The following is a 20,775-nucleotide window of genomic DNA, read 5'->3' on the forward strand; positions in this document are numbered from 1 at the left end:
GCTATACGCTGCCAGTATTTGTTGAATTCTCACTGTTCCAGAACAATAGCCTTTTAGAAATGTTTATTCCTTAATTTCATTTCTGCCCATCACATGTGGGTTACATTTTTCACAGGATCACGGATATTGTTTGAAGAGTTTCTTCAGTATTGTGTGGTTGCTCTAGCACCAAGCAAGGTACTTTCATTTACTTTTGATAGGAAAGTTTGGGAATATTGTATTTGTTGTTGCTACTTAAAAAGTTACCCTAAAATTGAGCGATTTAAAATCATTCCTCTCAGGTGTGTGTAGTGACTGACTGTTAGCTTATCAGATCTGGTTCAGCTGAACTGTTCTGAGGAACTCAGTTTGACTGTGTGTCCCGGTTGACTGGGGATGGCTTTAGGTGTCTCTCAGCCTCTTCCTGGGACAAGTAAGCTAACTAGGTATGTCTTTTTTATGACATTGGTAGAGACGATAGTAAACAAGGTAAATCGTGCAAATGTTTTTAAGATATACTTTGAATGGTATCTTTAACATTCCGTCATTAGAACAAGCCGTGTTGCTACAAATTTTACCTTTTCACTCTGTGGGTGGTCACTATGTGCCAAAAGACACATAGGAATTGGAAGGAATCAACGGAATCGTCACCCAATCTACTGCAATGACAATTTATATCTTTTTAAACATAATCAAATAAAAAATCCTGATGAGAATCAAAGAAGCTTTGGCCTAGTAAAATTTAGCAGGACATTCTCATTTTGATCATAGTTTATAATTCCCATCACCATCATCAGTGTGTTTACCTTTAATGAGAGATATCTATGTTTTGGGAGCTGTCTTAAACTATTTATATATTGCAACTTATGTGAACTTTCTAACACTGAGTAAACGGGATTAAGTATATTTCCAAAGTCCTAACATTTTGAATTCAGTTACTTCATATGTACCAATTTATTCATTTAATAACTCTTTATTTCATGCTATATTTTACATGAGATTATTCTTTCCTACTTCCTAAATTGTCATTTGCATTGCATTACCGAGATACTGGAGTACTTAGAAACCCCTGAATAAAATATTTTTGATCTACAGAGAGCTTCCTTTACATCTTTTATTCTACTGCTACGGAGTTCAACACCTCTGAAATATAAGTCAAATTTATGGTCTTAACATTTTCTAGGCCTATGGGTTTGAGAACCAGAGACTACATACATTATAGATATAGGTTTAACCAAATCAGAAACATAATTATGCTTATTACCTGGAATCATTAATCATTAAGAATAGAGACACTTCAGTCTCCTAGTTGTTTTTTTTTTTTTAACCATTTTATTTATTTATTCATGAGAGACACAGAGACACAGGCAGAGAGACACAGGCAGAGGGAGAAGCAGGCTCCATGCAGGGAGCCCGATGTGGAACTCGATCCAGGGACTCCAGGATCATGACTTGAGCTGAAGGCAGCTGCTCAAACACTGAGCAACCCAGGCATCTCAAGTCTCCTAATATTTAGTAAGAGAGAGTAAATATGGAAAACAGAGTGATTCTATTGTTAAGACCCATTCATAGGACCACCACAGCAATGGTTTGTGACTACTTTGGTTGGATCTCTATCACCAGTCTACCCTACTTCATATTCACTTCTCTAATTTCCATAATACAGGTATACGTTCATAGTATTTGACTGCCTACAGATTTTCAGTAATTTCCTATTTAAGTATAAATTCAAAAGAGGCACCACTCCAAAATTGTCATTATTTGATCTTAGCTTCCACCACATTATTTCACGCAGTAAACTCCCAGATAAATACAATAATACACATCAAAATGGCTCAAAACTCTTCTACTTGACATATTTGACAATTCTAAGAATATCCTAACTATATTCTCTAGTAACCCAAATGTCTGGTTCAAGTACCACCTCCTTTAGGAAGTATTCACCACGTGTTCATCATGACCCTTGTAGGGGGTAGTTACTCCTTTCTCTGTGCCTGGTAACATTTGACACACTATCCTTCCTCTCTCATTTAATGTTTTAATAAAGCTGTATATCTACATCTAATGTTTCTCTGCTGATACCAAATGCTTTGCTTGCCATGCTTGCCATCCATAGTTCTACAAACTTGCTGATGAGACCAATCAGCAAGCTGATTACGATAATATTTGGATACCTGGCATGATTGGGGTATAGAGAAAGCCTTCCTGAATAAGTGGTGTCAAGGAACTCACAACAAAGTGAAGTGAGTGAACATTATTTTTTAAAGTGACTCATTTGTAATCCTACAGGATGTTAGAATCAAAGGCAGTGTTTGAACTCAGGTTTCTGGTTCTTTTTTTTTTGTATTGTATGAACTTTGTCTTTCTTTGATAAATGCTAAGCAACATAATGCTAACATACTGTCCTGCTGCTTAAATATTTGACTTAATGTGACATCATAAAACATTAACCTGTTCATTCTATGAAAGCATAAACTTTGTCCCAGAAAATACATATTTTGTATATTTCTTGTATTAATATAAACCTCTAAGTTACTGGAATTTCCTTTTTATAATGTAAATAATGTTTTGCAAACCATATAGTCCTCCCCTAAGAATCTAATCCAAAGACATCTTTCAATGGTCTTCATTCTTCTTCATCTCTCTGCCTTTTGTGTTTTCTGAAGTTTTTCTCAGGATTATTTTGATTTTTCAAATCTCTTTCCTAGTTGAATTTTCATAGTCCTACTTCTTAAATCAGTTATTCTCTAAGCTTAATGAATTTTCTAAAACTTTGGAAGCCCAACCTCCATTCCAGATATACTGAATTATAATAATCAAGCAGAGCTGTGAATATATATTTGTTACAAATTTCATAGGAGATTTTAAAATATGACTGGGATGAAAAATGTCCCTCTCCCTTCAACATCTACAAGGAGCTGTTGAAATCTCTTTTGCATTATATGTATTTCCCTCTCTCTTTCTCTGTTACTCTAAAGCTGGTATTATAGCATTCGGTGACCCCCTGGAAAGAGTGCTAAGGTTTCCATGTGACTTTCTACTCTCTGTGCCTGTCTCTTTGAAGAACAACTAAATTGGTCTCAGCTTTAGATGCCTGATACTAACCTGGAGAGCCTCCAACTTTGCCTTTGTCCACCCTCTACAACACCGAATTTGACAAAACGAGATAGTGAACGAGAATAAAGCAGGAGTGAGAGAGTGAGAACACAGTGAGCACTAGGGAAACTGAAAGGATAGGTCATATGAATGAATTTTTGCTACACTGGATCGTATCTAAAGTCAATAATGCAGTACACTGTCATGCTTCTGAACAAGGCAGAGATGGACAGGTGGTCTTAAGCAAGAGTGTTTCTTCAGACAACTGTCTCAATCTAAGGTAGGGGAAGACAGCTCATATATCAAAATTACTCAGCTAAGTTACATTAGTTACCTGTTTATTTTCATATTTATTGATACAGTAATATATTTAGGGCATCACACAATTCAATAATTACTTCGAGAAGTTTATTATCCCAATTATTAATAATATATACTTTATATGTCCTGAATCATCTATTTTGAATTTTGAAAGAGACAGTTTTTAGTTTTGCTATATTAGAATTTGGAAAAATTACTTTCTTGTTTGCCTAGACAACATAATGTTGTCTCTTCAATACAACTTCTGTACCTGGTCAATTTTTAATGACCATCTCAAATCCTCTTTAAAAAAATCAATGTCCATTTATATCACTAAACTGAGAGCAGGGGTGATGCGTGCTTTTCTTTATCTTGCTGGTCTCCAAGTGGTAAGTATGAAGTAAGTCATTTAATTCTCATAGCAATCTCAAGAGGCAATTGATAATACTTCCATTTTACTCAAAGGGAAACTGATCCCTTCATTGCAGTTAATTTTCCTGAAATGAAAATTAGAAAGTGTTAGATCCAAATTTAAACTCAGGACATCTGGTTATAGAACCCACATACTTTACTAAAGGATATTCTTTTTCTGATAAATAACCAATACTGATAAGTTGGATTAGTTTATAACCTTCCCATTGTATGGTATCTGCTTATCTTTTCATTTGTCAAATGAAGAGATTGTTACAAAGATAGAGTAATAAAACTGGATCCTTGGTCCTTGTCTCAAACTGGTAATAATCCAAAAAAAGGAAGATGGTGATTAGTACCTATGAAAATTAATTAAAGGAAATTTGCTTTATGATGGAGTCAGGAAGCCCTGAAGAAAGAGTGCATGTACCATGTGTTGCACCTTATTTCTGGGCAGATAGTGAGGTATTTGACCACCCCAGCAGGAGGAATATTTTTTTTTCCTTACCCAGCAACAGCCCAGGCAATGAGAAGCTGCAATTTACCAGTCAATAAGGAGTGTCTAAATTTCAAACTCTCAGTTTTCTGTAGTGGGCTAAACTTTTGTTTAAAATAGCTGCTATCAAGTTCTCTCTTTTTCTTTTTTATAAAAGACTGTTCCTCTGCTTTGTTCTTTGAACTTGTCTATAGTTTGCCATAATTTGCATTTCCCAAATTTGCAATTCTTTCATTATTCCTGTATAAGTTCTCTTTTGCTGGAAAAATAACTAGCTATTTTTATTTTTAATGTTGACTCATCTTTCAAACCCCATGGACACTATAAACCGAGGTCAATTTTATTCTTTCATTAAAATGTTTAAGATCCCAAAGTTATTCCTTAAAAAAACAACTAATTATGGAAATACTCATATTTCTTAAAAATACAATGAAAGTAGAAAAAATATTTAAAGCATTTTAATCTCACAAATCTAAAAAGTTCAGGTATATGATTATAAAATATTTACTATATATCTTATGACCCTGGTGTCATATGCCATATAAAGACAATTAAAGAGATCTAAAGAATTACTCTCTTTGGATATTTGAGTTATGCTTGGTGTTTTGAGTTCACAGTATAATAATAATTAAATAAAATATTTTTATAGATATATACAGGGTCTGCAAGTTCTCAAAGAATATTGTTCATATTTTGAAATAATTTCAATGGTTTTTGAAATATCTAACATTGGATGAGGAGAAGGAGGATTATATGAGGGGATAGGAATTAGGGTTGGAGGTACAATATTCATCCCAAGAGAAGTAAGCAATAAAATCAAAAAGCACAGAAGTAGCCAAATAGCTCCAACCCACTTACTTATTCACCCATTCATTCAATTCATAAGTATCAAATATCTACTATGTGCTAGACATTCTTCTAGACATTGAGGATTTAGTAATAAGAAAAAAAAACCCTTGCTCTTAAGGAAATTATATTTTAGTAGAGGGATGCGGACAATAAAAAAAATAGTTGCATGCGCTCTATGAAGTCATAAAGCTAGGTGATGTGATAACACATAACTAAGTAGATACTTCAGACTTGGCAGTTGGTGTGTGAAAATTTCATTGAGGTAACATTTGAGAAGACAGAGGACTGAATAATACAAGGTTGTGAACAATATCAACATAATGAAAAACATTCAGGGTGAGAATTTAACATCTAGATGAATTTGAAATGATGAAGAATCCAAAAGTTCGGCAATAAGCATGAAAAGTGTAATAATCTGGGAAATGGTACAATATAAAGACCATGATAGAAGAGGCCGGGGGCATATTTACAAGCAAGGATAAAAAGGAAAATTTGTGATTTAGTTTCATGAAAATAAGTCTAGTTACTGATGGAGAATGGATTTGGGGTTGGCCACACTAGGCACAGTATGATTAGGTAAGTAAGTATTACAGAGGTCTATGTAAGAGAGAATAATGACTTGGAATCATGCAATAGGCCTGGAAATGGAAAGAAGTTGATCAAGTAAAAATAAGTTTTGGAGTTAAATATAATGAATTAGCCAGTGGATTAGATATGATGGCTGAATTGAAGTGAAATCAATGCTTATTACAGTTTTCTGTTTTATTTTGTTTTGTTTTGGTTTGTTTTCACTTAAACAAGTGGGTAATTTATTGGGATAAAGATGGAAGCCAATGGGGAAGAATAATTGGGTAGAGTGGGGGAAATTGAGAATTCTGCATTAATTTTAAAATATCTGTTAGATAGTTGATGTAGATATACAGATCAATGACAAGAAGATAGATGATAGATGCAATGAGTGGTTAGGTAGAAGTAAAATCAAGAAGGCAGTTAAATATAACTGCCTAGAATTTAAGGAATGAGTTAAGATTGGAAATGTGTTTGGAGATTATTGGGATGTAAAAGGTAATTAAAAAATAAAATTGGATTTATTGACTTAAATGCATACACAGAAAAGAAAACAAGTCTAGGCTAGGTACTACAATATTTAACAGATGAGCAGAAGCCAAGGAACAAGGAAAGATGATTGAGGGCATTGGGTAAAGGGTGGTAATTTGGATGAGATGACAAAATAATATACATGAAATGCTTTTGAAATAACCACATGAATTTTTGAAATAGCTCTCATTTTGATTGATTGATTGATTGATAATTGATAAAAATTGGCTTTATCATTTTTAAGTTATTTTGTCTTTACCACATAAGCCTATCAAAACATTAGATATAAATATTATATCTAGAGCCTTGGTAATTTAAATTTTGTCTCTTACATAGATTCCATCACTCAGAATGCAGATTTTTCTTTATATGGAATTTCTGAACCCATTGGGGAATTAATCTACACCTGTCTTTGAATTTCCTTGAAAATTTGGTATAAACATTACAAAACCCATTTGTGTTTTGTGGATATTTTCAGTTGGAAATTAATTTGTTTGAAAAATTCATGTGATTATTTTACCATGGCAAATACAGGGTAAAATTGACAAAACCTAAGGGAAAAACTACAATGTAGCTAGATGACTCTGCGATGGAATGTGATTGAATATCACTGCTTCAATGGGATATATGTGGTAGTAACAGAAGGTGGGCATTTTAAGATTAAGCCACCATGAGTATTTAAGAGTAAAAACATATCTACATGAATTTGGAAACCTTTCTTGAATCATTCCATTAAAAAGGGAAATGTTGGAAAGAGAGAAAAAAGTCACACAAAGTCAGGAAAACATGATTTAATGATTCCCACAATCAATTAATATAATGATTGCATTTCATTTTAAAAGGAACTCTTCTTTCTAACCAACAATTATAATTTTATTATTCAATTATTTTAGGTCTTTGAAATTTTAGGGAGGGGATATCAGATTAAAAATAGGTTATTGCCTTTAAAAATCACTTACTTAATTTCTTTTTCAATAATATCTCTTTCAATTCAATGAAAAATATGGCTTATTTTATTTTTTATTTTACTTTACTGATGGCTCAGTATATAGCTGCTCCAAAATGGAAGTTATATTTTCAGTGTTTAAAAGGAAAAAAAAAAATGAAGATGTTAATACAAAAAAAAGCACCGTGAAGTAACTAACAATAGTATGTGCACAATTTCAGTAGAGAAGTTACGACTTACTATAGCTTACTATTAAAATGCCTTAAGCCACTTCAAATACTATTGTCTATTTTACATACACTCAATTTGCCTATTTCCAAGAAACTAAGGTAGCTTCTATATTTTAAATGTAAAAATATAAACAAATCAGAAAACAACAGATATTAGGAAACAATTGCCATAGAAAACCTAGGCTGAAGGAAGGACTTATGTTTGAGAGCAAAAGCTGGGTCAATATTTCCTAGAAATAAGAAACAGAAAGAACAGAAAGAGAAACACAGCGAACTGCAGACACTAAATTATAAATCAAACATGGTATTTTAATTTACAAAGGGAGACATATTTTTTTCTTATCTCTGAATTCTAGGAAGAATATATTGAAAAAGTCTTTGTAAATAAAATACAGAACTTTCAAATGGGCAGTAAATACAATAGCTTTTTTTTTTTTTCAAAACTCCAAGAATCTATTCATATTCAATGACTGTCCACCTGAGGTAAAGTCAAGGGCATGGTGTTAAATAATGATTCGTTTATAGTATTTCTGAGAGAATTTATATTTTACACAATATTTCTTTATCAATGCAATAAGTTACTCATTTAATTTACCAAAATTAGACCCTTTGGCATATTAGAGGGGGTACAATCAATACTTCTTCTCAGATAACAGAATTAAACCTGGACCACCATTCAAGTCAGGACCTAATATCATGTTACTTATCAAAGGACTGATCTGATTAAAATAATATTATTAATAGCAGGCCTAACTTGAATATCACTGGCTTAAACACAAAATCAGAGTTTTTAGATATAGCAAACTCTCACACTAAAACTAATCCTACTCCTACCAGTCAGCCGTGAAAAACTTCATCTGTAGAGAGACTAAAGGAATTGTTATTACATACCACTAATTAATTCTTCAAGTGAGGGCTAGAATCTTCACTCATTCATAGCTAGCCACATAATTTTTACAGGATATCAAAATTATTCTCATCTTTACCAAATGTCTATTTTTGTAGGTTGGTGAAACCACATGTTTTTAAAATTCTATCTATATGGCCTAAAATAAGAAGCCGTGATCATGCATTCCTATCTTCTTTGTTCATCAGTCCACCCTACATCTCCAAAATAATAATTCCTCCTTTTCAGAATGAAGTTTAAAAAAATAAAACAAATTCAATTCCAATAACACACCTTATCCAAATTCAGTGACATTTCTATAGTCTTTTTATAAACAAAGTTTAATTTTTAGAAAGGTTTAGATTTATAGAAAGATTATAAGGATAATACAGATTTCCCATGTATGCCATACGTGGTCTCCTTTACAACTAAAATTTTAATATGGTAGATTTGCTACAATTAGTGAGCTCATATTGATATATTATTAACTAAAGTCAATACAGTAGTCCTGCCTTATCCGTGGGTTTGCTTCCCATGCTTTCAGTTATCTGTGATTAATAGACGTCCAGAAGCAGATGATCTTTCTTCTGACTTATCACCATAAGGTCAATAAGGTAACATCCCAGGGATTTTGTCATTCATCCCACTTCCCGTCATCATATAGGCATTTTATCGTCTTAGATCACAAGGGTGAGTACAGTACAGTAAGATATATATAGAGAGAGCCCATATTCACATACTTTTATCAGTATATTGTCCTAATTGTTCTATTTTATTAATGTTTATTGCTATTATTCTATTACTATGCTTAATATACAAATTAAAATTTATCATACGTATATTACTATATTTTGTTATTTTTAGATCTAGGTAACTATTACTTTTCCTTACATTACTTTCTAAAGGAGTTATTTCCAGCATATTTAGAAAAGTCTTGTATTGGTATACACTGGGAGAAAAATATAGATGGTACATTTCCTGATCTTTAAAAAAAGGGGATTATTTTACTGTCTTTTGATGAATGAGATGAATTGTTTAAATACAGAAATTTGAATTTATAACATTTTCCTTCAAAAATCTGCACATGGTATTTCATTGGCTCAGTGTTGTTCAACAGAAGTCGGATGCTACACAGACCAATGCTTAAAGTAACCGCTTTTTCTTCCCTGGACATTTGAAAAATATTTTCCTAAAATTCAAAAATCGTATATATCTCATATATAATATACAAATCTTATATAAATGCATAATAATTTATAAATATATACATTTTAGTAATCTGATATTACCTATGCTCTTTCAACGGTGTAAGCTCATATTTTTTCAATACAAAAAAGTTTCATTCTCTTTTTCTTATGATTACTTATATTGCATTTTCTTTTCTTATTTGTGACACCAGTAACCTGAATATTAAGTCTGCATTATCTATTTTACATATTTACCATCTTCTGCTGAATCAGTTGTATCTTTATATATTCTATATTTAAGGCTAGCTATTCAAGATTGTTCTCCCTATTATGGATTTAATACCATGCATAGCCAATTATGCTCTTTAATGCTTCTTACGCAGGTTAAATGTTTGATATTGACTATATTTCGCTTCAAGTCCAATTTGCCTCTGGTTGTTTCATAATCCGATCTCTATTAATTTCAGTATGTTGTCTCTTTATTCCGCCAATTATCCGATCTTAGACTCTAATGCTATCAAAACACAAAGAAGGTAAAAAAAAAAAAAAAAAAAAACACAAAGAAGGTGTTTCTAAAAATGTACCTTCAGTAATTTTTTGCCAAATTATGCTTTCCTTATAGCATAATCTCCACTTTACCACATAATAAACAACACAGCTTGTTATTATCCATATGGCTTGGTGGTTCTCATGGTTAATGTATATTGGTCTAACACGGACGGACTCTTAAAATGCAATTCATGGACACCCTTTACCCTACTGAAAAAAATATTTTCTCAAGTTACGAAAAATTGTAGTATTCTTCACACCTGTTTCTCTCTCTCTTGAAGAGAAATATCCATATACTATATGGTTGTAGTACATTCCTATTGGTATCTTGCTTTGCACAATAGAATGTAACTCTGTAACACATGCAACATCAAAAAGTGCATTTCAAACAAAATTACATGGGCCCAATCCATCTCTTGATTGGAGAAGAACATGTGCCCGGGAGTGGCTATTCCTTCAGGCAGTATCCAAGAACAAGACAACATGTACAGCAACACCCCAACAATTCTGAGGACTAAACAGGTGTTTGTTGTCAGTCACTAAAGTTGAGGGGGTGCTATCACAACAAAGCTGAGAAATGTCAGGGGGAAAAAAGGAGGCTGGGGAATTTATGCATTTAACAAGCTTCCAAAGTAAGGCTAGTGGAGGTGGTACAGGGAGCACATGCTGAGAAGTCTCAGCCTAGTGGCTGTTAAAAGTATCACTTAGATCACTAATATTCTGTGGGTTTGCTGCTGTAGACCAAAGCCACATTTGCAGTATCTGTCGGTCATTCATGTGGCACAGCTCTGCTGGATGGAGAGAGATTGCCTGTTCGCCATTCCTGAACTACAGTTTGTGAGGAGGGCATTTTTTCCAGACAATTTGAAGCAGTCTGTAATTCTTTTCTTGCCTGAAAACAATCCAATAAAACTGCACCCCCAGAGGGCTCTGTTCCACCCCTTCTCTATCACGGATTCCACATGCCAGGATGTAGCGCTCTACTGCTTCCCCACTCCTCTTTCCAGTAACACTGCTGAGAAATTTATTTGATAAGTGATGCAGACAAAAAGAAATACCAATGGGAAGAATAGGAAAATGAAGTGCTTATTGCCTGCCTGCCTCATAAAGCAGATCCGCTGTGGTATGAGGTATGGCTATCTTCCCTCAGGTCAGTAAATAATCCACACTTCTGATGCAGAGAAACCATCAAGTAGTAAGCTCTGATTTACTGATTTCTTGCATTGTCCTGATATTCCATACAAGAATTCTTTTGGTTATTAGAAAACCTCTTAAGTTCTGATAAATTTTTAATCGATTTTCTGAGTTGCCATTGGTGCTAATAACCTTCCTTCTCTTTCTGTGTTTTCAATGAAGCCTGGGGAAAGCACTGGCTGGCTACTATCTTGACCAAAAAATCTAAAATGACCTTGTTTAGAAGATTTTAAAAAGTCACAGGAGCTAAATGACAACTAACATCTGGGGGGAAGAAAGATGAATAATCTTGAGTTGAGAATATGAAGTAAACAAGCAGTGGGTTGCAAGCAGTACTGTTATAATGTTGGTCATGTGAAGCTCGGCAGGATATCCCAGACCCTGCAGGAAGCTGCAGTCAAGATTACTATATGCACTGCAAGTAGAAACAAGTCTATTGTGACTAAGAAACTTGTATTAAAAGATTCAAAGTCAGTTTTAAAAAGAAAGCACAAGTAATTCATTGTATTTATGATGCTTATCAAAGGCAACTGGAACAAAGTTTTGACATAAATAATCATTTTGAAACTCAAGGAGTACAAATTTCCAAAATACAGCCTGTCTGAAATATAAAGACGGTCTTATAACATAATTTTTATTACTATAGTCCTAGCAACTTTCATCTAAACAGGAAAAAAATAATTGTAAAATTAATTCCTCATGATGCCCCTGGCCAAGAGATGAGATAAATTTGCCCACTCATTTCTTGCATACAGGGAAATTGAGGCATTTGAATTATGTGGAATAGACACATTATTAGCATTTTTATTATCATAATTTTAGGGGTGAACGCATATGGCATTTTATAGTTGTTGTTGTTGTTTTGCACATAACATTTTGAGCTTTCTAAATTGACAACAGTAATATTCTCCTCTTGAAGCAAATTCATTTCCTCTTCTTCTAGAGAACAACAAACATGTATCTCTTTGTTAGAAATACCTCCAGGCTGAAATATAGAAAATGACTGTCCCTGAATGATCTCAGCTAAGAAAGCAAAGATTTCACCTACAATCTGATGGTATACTTCTAGAAGAATGCATTAACTCAGGCCATAATGATGTATCTGAGATTTTTTTTTTAATTTTTATTTATTTATGATAGTCACACAGAGAGAGAGAGAGGCAGAGACATAGGCAGAGGGAGAAGCAGGCTCCATGCACCGGGAGCCCGACGTGGGATTCGATCCCGGGTCTCAAGGATCGCGCCCTGGGCCAAAGGCAGGCGCCAAACCGCTGCGCCACCCAGGGATCCCTCTGAGATTTTTTTTAAAGGAAAATCATAAGAATTTGATTCATACTTATTATTATTATTATTATTATTATTATTATTATTACATGACCCAAGAAAAATAAATTTAGAGAAAATAACTGAGTAGGAAAGCTTTCTCTAGCATTTTTCATAATTAGTGAATTCAACTTTATTCTCTACTATAAATGGTGCGTATAGAAATTTTTCCCCTGATGGACCTTTCAAGGAAACTTGTTGTAACCGTTAGAGTTCAATGGGAAGAAGGAGACAAGTCCTGATTTTCCTAGTTAGTAAAAATGCAGTTGAGTAGCAGCTCATGACATGTGTTATGCCTTATGAACTGTGCTGAACCATCTTCAGATGAATATACTTCATATTTATGGTTTCTGGAGCATTTAATGATACTAATGAGCCTTTGAATATATTTAGTGGCTCATTAACATTAAATGAGATAGATTTTTAAAGGGTAGGAGTTGTTAGCTATAATATAATAATGATTTCTTTACTCAAATTGTTATATTCATAAAAGCACGTAGATATAATTTAATTATTTCCAAATAAAAAAAAAACAATAATTAAATTGCCTATACCCATGTTATGTGCACATCCCAATAAGTGGGATCCTCTGCCATAAGAACTATGTAGAAATATGGATAAAAATTAACTAGGCTATAATTATAGATGAAAAACCATAATACATAATAAACCAACAAAGGGTTTTATTTTAAAGATTTAAAAATCACTGACTGTGGTTAATACAACTCTTTGAATGTTGGGGAACATAAAATTTTAGCTGATTTTTCATAAAACTTGGATACTTTCAGTTCTCAAAAGCAAATTCATACAATTAGCAAAACAAAATTCCCTGGTGAGAACTAATTTTCACTAACCCAGGAACTGTGGTAGGTCAAGGCAAAGAACGTGTTTTGTTTGCATCAAACATGCTTACCTCGTGAGAGAAATGGTAGAAAACCTATGAAACTGATTAGTGGAATCTCATCTCAAGAAATTATGGCTCTTTACAAAAAAAGCTCTACCCTGAATAAGTTACATTATGGGGAAATAAAGTTGAAAGACATGTGGGTATGTATGTCATTTCAGGACAATAATAGAAGGTCAATTTTAAGTGCTAGTGTTATTTTATTGTTAGATAATTATGGCCAAAACCATTCTGAAAAACAGATAACCAAATAGAATTGTACAGTATAAATCATGGCCATCAGGAAGTTGAGAGGATTTGAGGACCAATAATCTCTTTCTTCATTATATAAATTCTAACCATTTTATCAGAATTGAATCTAAAAGAATTAGCAAGATTATATACCTAATATCAAAATTGAGTTTTGGAATTGAAACTGAAGTATAATGCAAGCTGTATTGTTTTGGTTTCTGCAGCGTGTGACCCAATAATTGCTATAGTGGTTGATAATCAGACTAAAAAGGTAATTGAAATAAGACAAAGAAAAAAAAAAGAAAAGAAAAAAAGAAAAAGTAGAGGTTAAAAAACTGGACCAATAAGCAGTTATATAGTAAGGGTGCAGGATATAGGATTACTATATAAAAGTTAATTAATTTTCAAGATATCAATAATTAATAAATGGATTATGAAATTAAATATACAGTATCATTTATACTGGTACCCCCTTTCAAAAGAGAAAATTTTGGTATAAATCTAAATATTGACAAGATATATATGAGAAAAACTATAAAACTCTGATAGAAGAATTAAATAATGGGGGAGATATTTCCTATTCTTGAATAGAAAGATTCAACAGATGTCCATTTTCCCAACTTGAATTTACAGATCCAAAGTAATCTCAGTAAAAATTCCAGCAAGTTAATTTATGGATATTGGAAAACTTTTTCAAAATTTATACAGACAGCCAAAATAAACATATTAGGAAACTCAATATTGAAGGAGAACAAAGTTGCAGAACAGTTATTACACTATTGCATGAACTGAAATGCCTGAAATAGAGACCAGAAAAAATAATATAAAAGATTAATAAAACTAAGAACTGGTTTTGGAAATGATAACCAAATCTGACATTTATCCAGGCAAGTAGGAAAAAAAAAAGAGGGAAGACTCAAAAAAATAAAATTAGAAGTAAAAGAAGAGACCTTACAAAAGATGTCATAGAAATAAAAAGGATTATATGAAACTACTATCAAAAATTATATACCAACAAATTTGATAAATTAGGAGAAATTGGTTATATTTCTAGAAACATACAACCTACCAAAACTGATCATGAGGTAATAGAAAATATAAATATACCAATAAAAATTAAAAGATTAAATTAGTAAACAAAGTATTTCCAACCAAGTTCAGCACCAGATGGTTTTGCTGGTGAATTCTACCAGACAATTAAAGAAGGATTAGTGTCCATTCTTCTCAAATTCTTCTAAAGCTTTGAGAGGGCTGTGATACCCTGACTCCAAAGTCAGATAAGGACATTTTAAGAAAAGAAAATGACAGAATGATATCTCTTATAAACCTAGATGTATACATTTTCAACAAAATACTAGTAAACTAAATTCAACAGCATATTGAAAGGATCATACATAAGGATCAAGTGGGGTTTATCTCTGGGATGCAAGGATGGTTCAATATACTCAAATCAATAATTGCGATACACCACATTAATAAAATGAAAGATGGACATCATATGGTCCTCACAATAGATGCAGAAAAAGTATTTAACAAAATTTAATATCCTTTTAAAATAAAATTTCTTCAGAAATTGAGTGTAGAAGATATGTATGTCAAAAGAATAAAGACTGTATATGATAAGTCTATAGCTACCCTCACACTAAACAGCAAAAAGTTGAAATCTTTTCCTTTAACATTAGGAACAAGACAAGAGTACCTATTATTCATCATAACTAAAAGTTCTAGCCAAAGTAATTAGGCAAGAAAAAGAAATAAAAGTCACCCAAATCAGAAAAAATGCAAGGTAAAATCAGCTGTTTTTAGATGATATAATCTTATATATATATATAAAATCCTTAAAAAATGCAATGTTACAATTAATAAACAAATTCAGTAAAGTTGCAGGATACAAATCAACATACAAAATTAGTTGTTTACGCATTAAAACAAACTATCTGCAAAAAGAAATAAAATGTCAATCTCACAATATAAAAAATAAAAATACTTAGGAATACATTTAAGCAAGGACGTGAAAGGCCTATACACTATATCTATATGGAAGAGATTAAAAAAGATGTGGATAAATGAAAAAATATTGTGTTTATATGCATTAGAGAAATAATATTGTTAAAATACCCACACTACCAAAGCCATCTACAGATCTAGTGCAATCCCTACCAAAATCCCAATGGCATTTTTCAAAGAAGTTAAAAAGAAAATAATTCTAAAATTTATATGAAACCACAAAAGACCCTGAATGGCCAAAGCAATCCTGAGAAAAAAAGAACAAAGTTGGAACTATCACAATTCTTGACTTCAAAATATATTGCAAAGCTATAGTAATCAAAATAGTATGGCACCAGCATAAAAACAAACATATGGAGCAGTGGTATGGAATTGAGAGCCCAGTATAAATTCATGAATAAATGGTCACCTAATATTTGACAAAGGAGCCAAGAATGTTCAATAAGTAAATGATAGTCTCTTCAATAAATTGTGGTGGGAAAACCGGATAACCAGATACAGAATGAAATTAGGCCCTACATTTTATCACTCATAAAAATGAATACTAAATGGGTTAAAAGTTAAATGTAAGATTTGAAACCATAAAACTCTTAGGAAAAAAAATAGGGAAAAATATCTAACAAACTAAATCTCAGAAAAATTTAGTTATGACACCAAAAGCCCAAGCTACTAAAGTAAAACTCAACATAAGGGATTACATCAAGCTGTAAATCTCCTGAACAGCAGAAGAAACAATTAAAAAAATGAAAGGCAACATACAGAATTGAAGAATGTATTTATATGCTATATATTGGATAATAGTTTAATATTAAAAAATATAACAAACTGTTACAACTCAATAGGGAAAATGCAAGTAATCCAATTAAAAAGTGGGCAGAGAAATATATAGTCATTTTCCTAAATAAAATACAAATGACCAACAGATACATGAAATGGTGCTCAACATCAATCATCAGGGAGATGCAAATGAAAACCACAATGAGATGTCACCTCACATTTGTTATAACAGCTATCATCAAAAGACAAGAGACAGTAAGTATTAGGGTGTGGAGAAAAGGGAGCCCCCATTCACTGTCAGTGGAAATGTAAATTGGTATAGTCACTATGGAAAACAATATGGAGTTTCCTCAAAATTAAAAATGATCTAGTGATACCATTTCTGGATATAATTCAAATAAAATGAAACTTTTACTTAAAATAGATATGTGCACCCCCCCATGTTTATTGCAACACCGTTTATAATAACCAGGATATAGAAACAAAGTAGATGTCCCATCAGTGAATGAATGGATAAAGATGTGACATATATATTAGTATAATATATAACATGTAATACAAGAGAATATACATTATATATTATGCAAATTGCATGTAAATATATATATATGTATATATAAATTATATATATTATATAAATACATCATATATATACTTTGGCCATAAAAAGAAGAAAACCCTGCCATTTGTGAAGGGCATTAATCCAAGTGAAATAAGTCAAAGAAAGATTTTTGTATGCTCTTGCTTATACATAGAATATAAAAAAGCCAACTCATATAAAGAGAGATTAGAATGGTGGTTGCCAGGGACTGAGGCATAGGGAACATGGGATGTGGTCAAAAGGTACAAAGTCACAGTTTTAAGACAGAGAAGTTCTGAGGAACCTAAGGGACAGCCTGGTGACTTTAGTTAACAATACTGTACTGTATACTTGAAAATTGTTAAATATTAAATGCTAAATCTTAAATGTTCAAACCACAATAAAAGGAAAATGTGAGAGGTGATGAATGTTTTAACTAAACTTATTTTGCTGATCATTTCACAGCATGCACAGATTGTACATGCGTGCAATCATCACATTTTACATCTTAATATGTTACACAATGTTATAAATTATATCTCAATTAAGCTACAGTAGTCGAGAACATGTGATACTGGGGAAAGAAGAGATAAATAGTTCAGTGGGGCAGTTGAGAGAGCCCAGAAACAGACTCACCTAAATATAGGCAACTGTTCCTTGACAAAGGAGGAAAAAGAATACAATGATGTCAAGATACTTGTTCTTTTTGCTTTGTGTTTTTGGTTTTTCTGTCAACAAATGGTGCTAGAACAATAGGACAAATTGTCCTATTACCACAAATCTTACACTCTTCACAAAATTACTTCATAACGGGTCATAGATCTCAGTGTGAAATATAAATTACAGAAATCCTTGAAGATAACATAGGAAAAAGAAAACTAGATGACCTTGGTATGGCAACAACTTTCTACGTAGAACATCAAAGGCCCAATTCAAGAAAAAAATAATTGGTAAGTTAGATTTCAGCAAAATTAAGAACCTCCATTCTTCAAAAGACAATGGCAAAGGAATAAAACAGTAAGTCATATAGTGGGAGAAAATATTTGTGAAACGGACATCTGATCAAGAACCCTTAACGAAAATATAAGAAGAACATTTAAAACTCAATAGCTAGAAAACAAACAAAGAAACAATGAAAAGACGTTCCAACAGTCTTAACAGACACCTCACCAAGCAAGGTATACAAATGAAAAATAAGCATATGAAAAGATGTTCAATACAGGGAAATGCAAATTAAAATGACAAGGAGTTACCACTATGCACCCATTAGAATGGCTAAAATCCAGAATATGACAGCATCAAATGCTGTTGAAGCAACAAGAACTCTTGTTCATGGCAGGTGGGGATGCAAAAATAGTACAGACACTTTGGTGGACAATTTGGTGGTTTCTTATGAAACCAAACATATTCTTATCATACAATCCAGTAATTGTTCTCATTGGTATTTACCCACAAGAATTGAAAACATGTCCACAGAAAGGTCTAGTACATGAATGTCTATAGCACCTTTATTTATAGTTGCCAAAACATGGAAAAATAAATTGTAAGATCCAGGCAATGAAATATTATTCAGCACTAAAAAGAAATGAGAAATCTGACTTTACCTATCATTTTTATAAAAATTAAATACCGTTTTAGGAACTACTTTTTTCATCTCACTAATATTTTACAGATATCAAGCCATGAAAAAAGTATGGAGAAATCTTAAATGTGTATTACGAAGTGAGAGAAGCCAATCTGAAAAGGCTACATACTGTATGATTTCAACTATAGGACATTTTGGAGAAGCCAAAGCTATGAATACGGTGAAAAACATTGGTGGTTGCCAATGACTGAAGGGTAGAGGTGTGAATAAACAAAGCACAGAGCTTTTTTAGGGCAGTGAAAATCCCCTTTATGCTACTATAATAGTGTATGCACATCATTATACCTTCGTCCAAACCCATAGAGTTTGCACAGGAGTAAAACCTAAGACAAACAAATTTTGGACTTGAGGTGATTATGATGCATCACTGTAGGTTCACCCATTGTAACAAACATACCAACTCGGTGGAGGATGTTGAGAAAGGGGAAGGCTATGCGTGTGTGAAGGCACAGGTGGGTATATGGAAATCTCTGCACCTTCTTCTTAATTATGCTGGAACAGAAGACTGTTCTATAAATTAAATCTTAAAAAAATGGAATTTTTTAGGCATGGCTTATTTCTGTATTTTCTGGTGCCTGAAAAGAGACCTAGGATCAACACACTTAAAGCAAAACTGTATGCCATTTTCCAGGGTTGCAAATCCCAGCTTTGCTACATCTTCCTCTTTTAAATTCGCCTTTTATTTGATAGTCCTCTCTTACTGTCATCTACTTGTCCCACCTATGTTGTGCTGCTTTGGGTAATTTTAAATAGAACAAATATACAAACCAATTGCCTATCTGGCTGTAAACAGTGAACAAAAAAAATAAATAAATAAACGTTTGGACCAAATGTTAACTCCATATCGAGGACAGATTTTATAAAGTTTCCTGAAATACTATGAACAAGTCTCTTGATGACTACACCATTTCCTTTAAACCAGGTTCATCGTGTCCATAATCTACTAAGGATCATGATGTTTCCATCTTCACTCCTCCATTCCAAGGATCTTTGAATATGTACAACTCTCTAATGTGTCCAAAGCCAAGTCTGTGCTATCCACCTGGACCGCCCTGGCTGTATAGACCATGCTAGCCCAATGTCGAGGAAATAAAATTCTGATGTTTGTAAGCCACTGAGCAGTTAGAGGCACTGCTGTGTAGTGGTTAGAAGTAAAGAATCACAAGCAAAATCATATGTTCTGAAATGCTAAGTGAGTTTTTACAAAAATAATCTTAAGCAAATTTGTAAATTTGCAAAATGCCAGTTTCCTCATCCATAAAATGAAAGAACAAAAGTATAAACATTATAGATTTGCTGTGGGTGTTGAGTGAAATATATTTACTACATGGGAGGAATTAAATAAATCATTCTGTTCTTAGGAATAAATTTCAGTTAGAGCGAACTTTCTAGATCAGAAAAGCAAAAGCAAGGAGTTCCCTATACAAATTCTTATTTCCTGGAAATGGTAAACATGTCTCACTTCCCCGAAGCGTCTCACACACTCCCAGGTATTTGAATCAGAATCTAACACCTCTGTAGGTAGAGAACAATTAATTAGAGAGACTATATCTATTTGTTGCCCTTATCTGAGATACTAAATTGTGCTTAATTTTGTGTCACACAGTAATTACAAAATCTCTTCCTGAGCTATTGTACTTCTCTCTGTATAATAAGCACACATTCCTTAGCGTTATAAGAAAGCTGACTGGTCTAAACCAAAAATTCTTGATGTATGAATATCAAACCTGGTATTAGTTCAGATTTGCCATAAGTTTTTATTTTATGGGCAATTTTTTTTTTACAAATTTTTCTCATTTTTTAAAAAAAATAATAGCTTTATTGATATATAATTCATCAGGAGTCAAACACATTTTTAAAGTGTACAATTCAGAGACATTTAATATAGTCACATAGCTATGTAGACATCATGATTATCTAGTTCCAGAACATTTTGATTATCAAAAAAAGAAACTGCTTACCCATTAACAGTCACTATTACCTTCTTCCCCCAGCTCTTGGCAACAACTACACCATTCTGAACATTGCATATAAACGTAATGATAAAATATGTGCATTCTCTGTCTGGTTTCATTCCTTCCTATTGC

At 32.7% G+C, this 20,775-nt stretch overlaps 1 long non-coding RNA gene across 1 annotated transcript; it reads left to right on the forward strand.

Moving 5' to 3' along the window:
* Positions 1 to 5,377: 5,377 nt before the first annotated feature.
* On the forward strand, positions 5,378 to 19,845 carry LOC111096452. The gene is made up of 3 exons (XR_005361393.1): positions 5,378 to 5,707; positions 8,836 to 8,981; positions 19,611 to 19,845. It is a non-coding gene; the product is annotated as an uncharacterized LOC111096452 (long non-coding RNA).
* The last annotated feature ends 930 nt before the right edge of the window (positions 19,846 to 20,775 follow it).

The sequence above is a fragment of the Canis lupus genome, chromosome 6, assembly GCF_011100685.1.
Source record: "Canis lupus familiaris isolate Mischka breed German Shepherd chromosome 6, alternate assembly UU_Cfam_GSD_1.0, whole genome shotgun sequence".
NCBI lineage: Eukaryota > Metazoa > Chordata > Mammalia > Carnivora > Canidae > Canis > Canis lupus.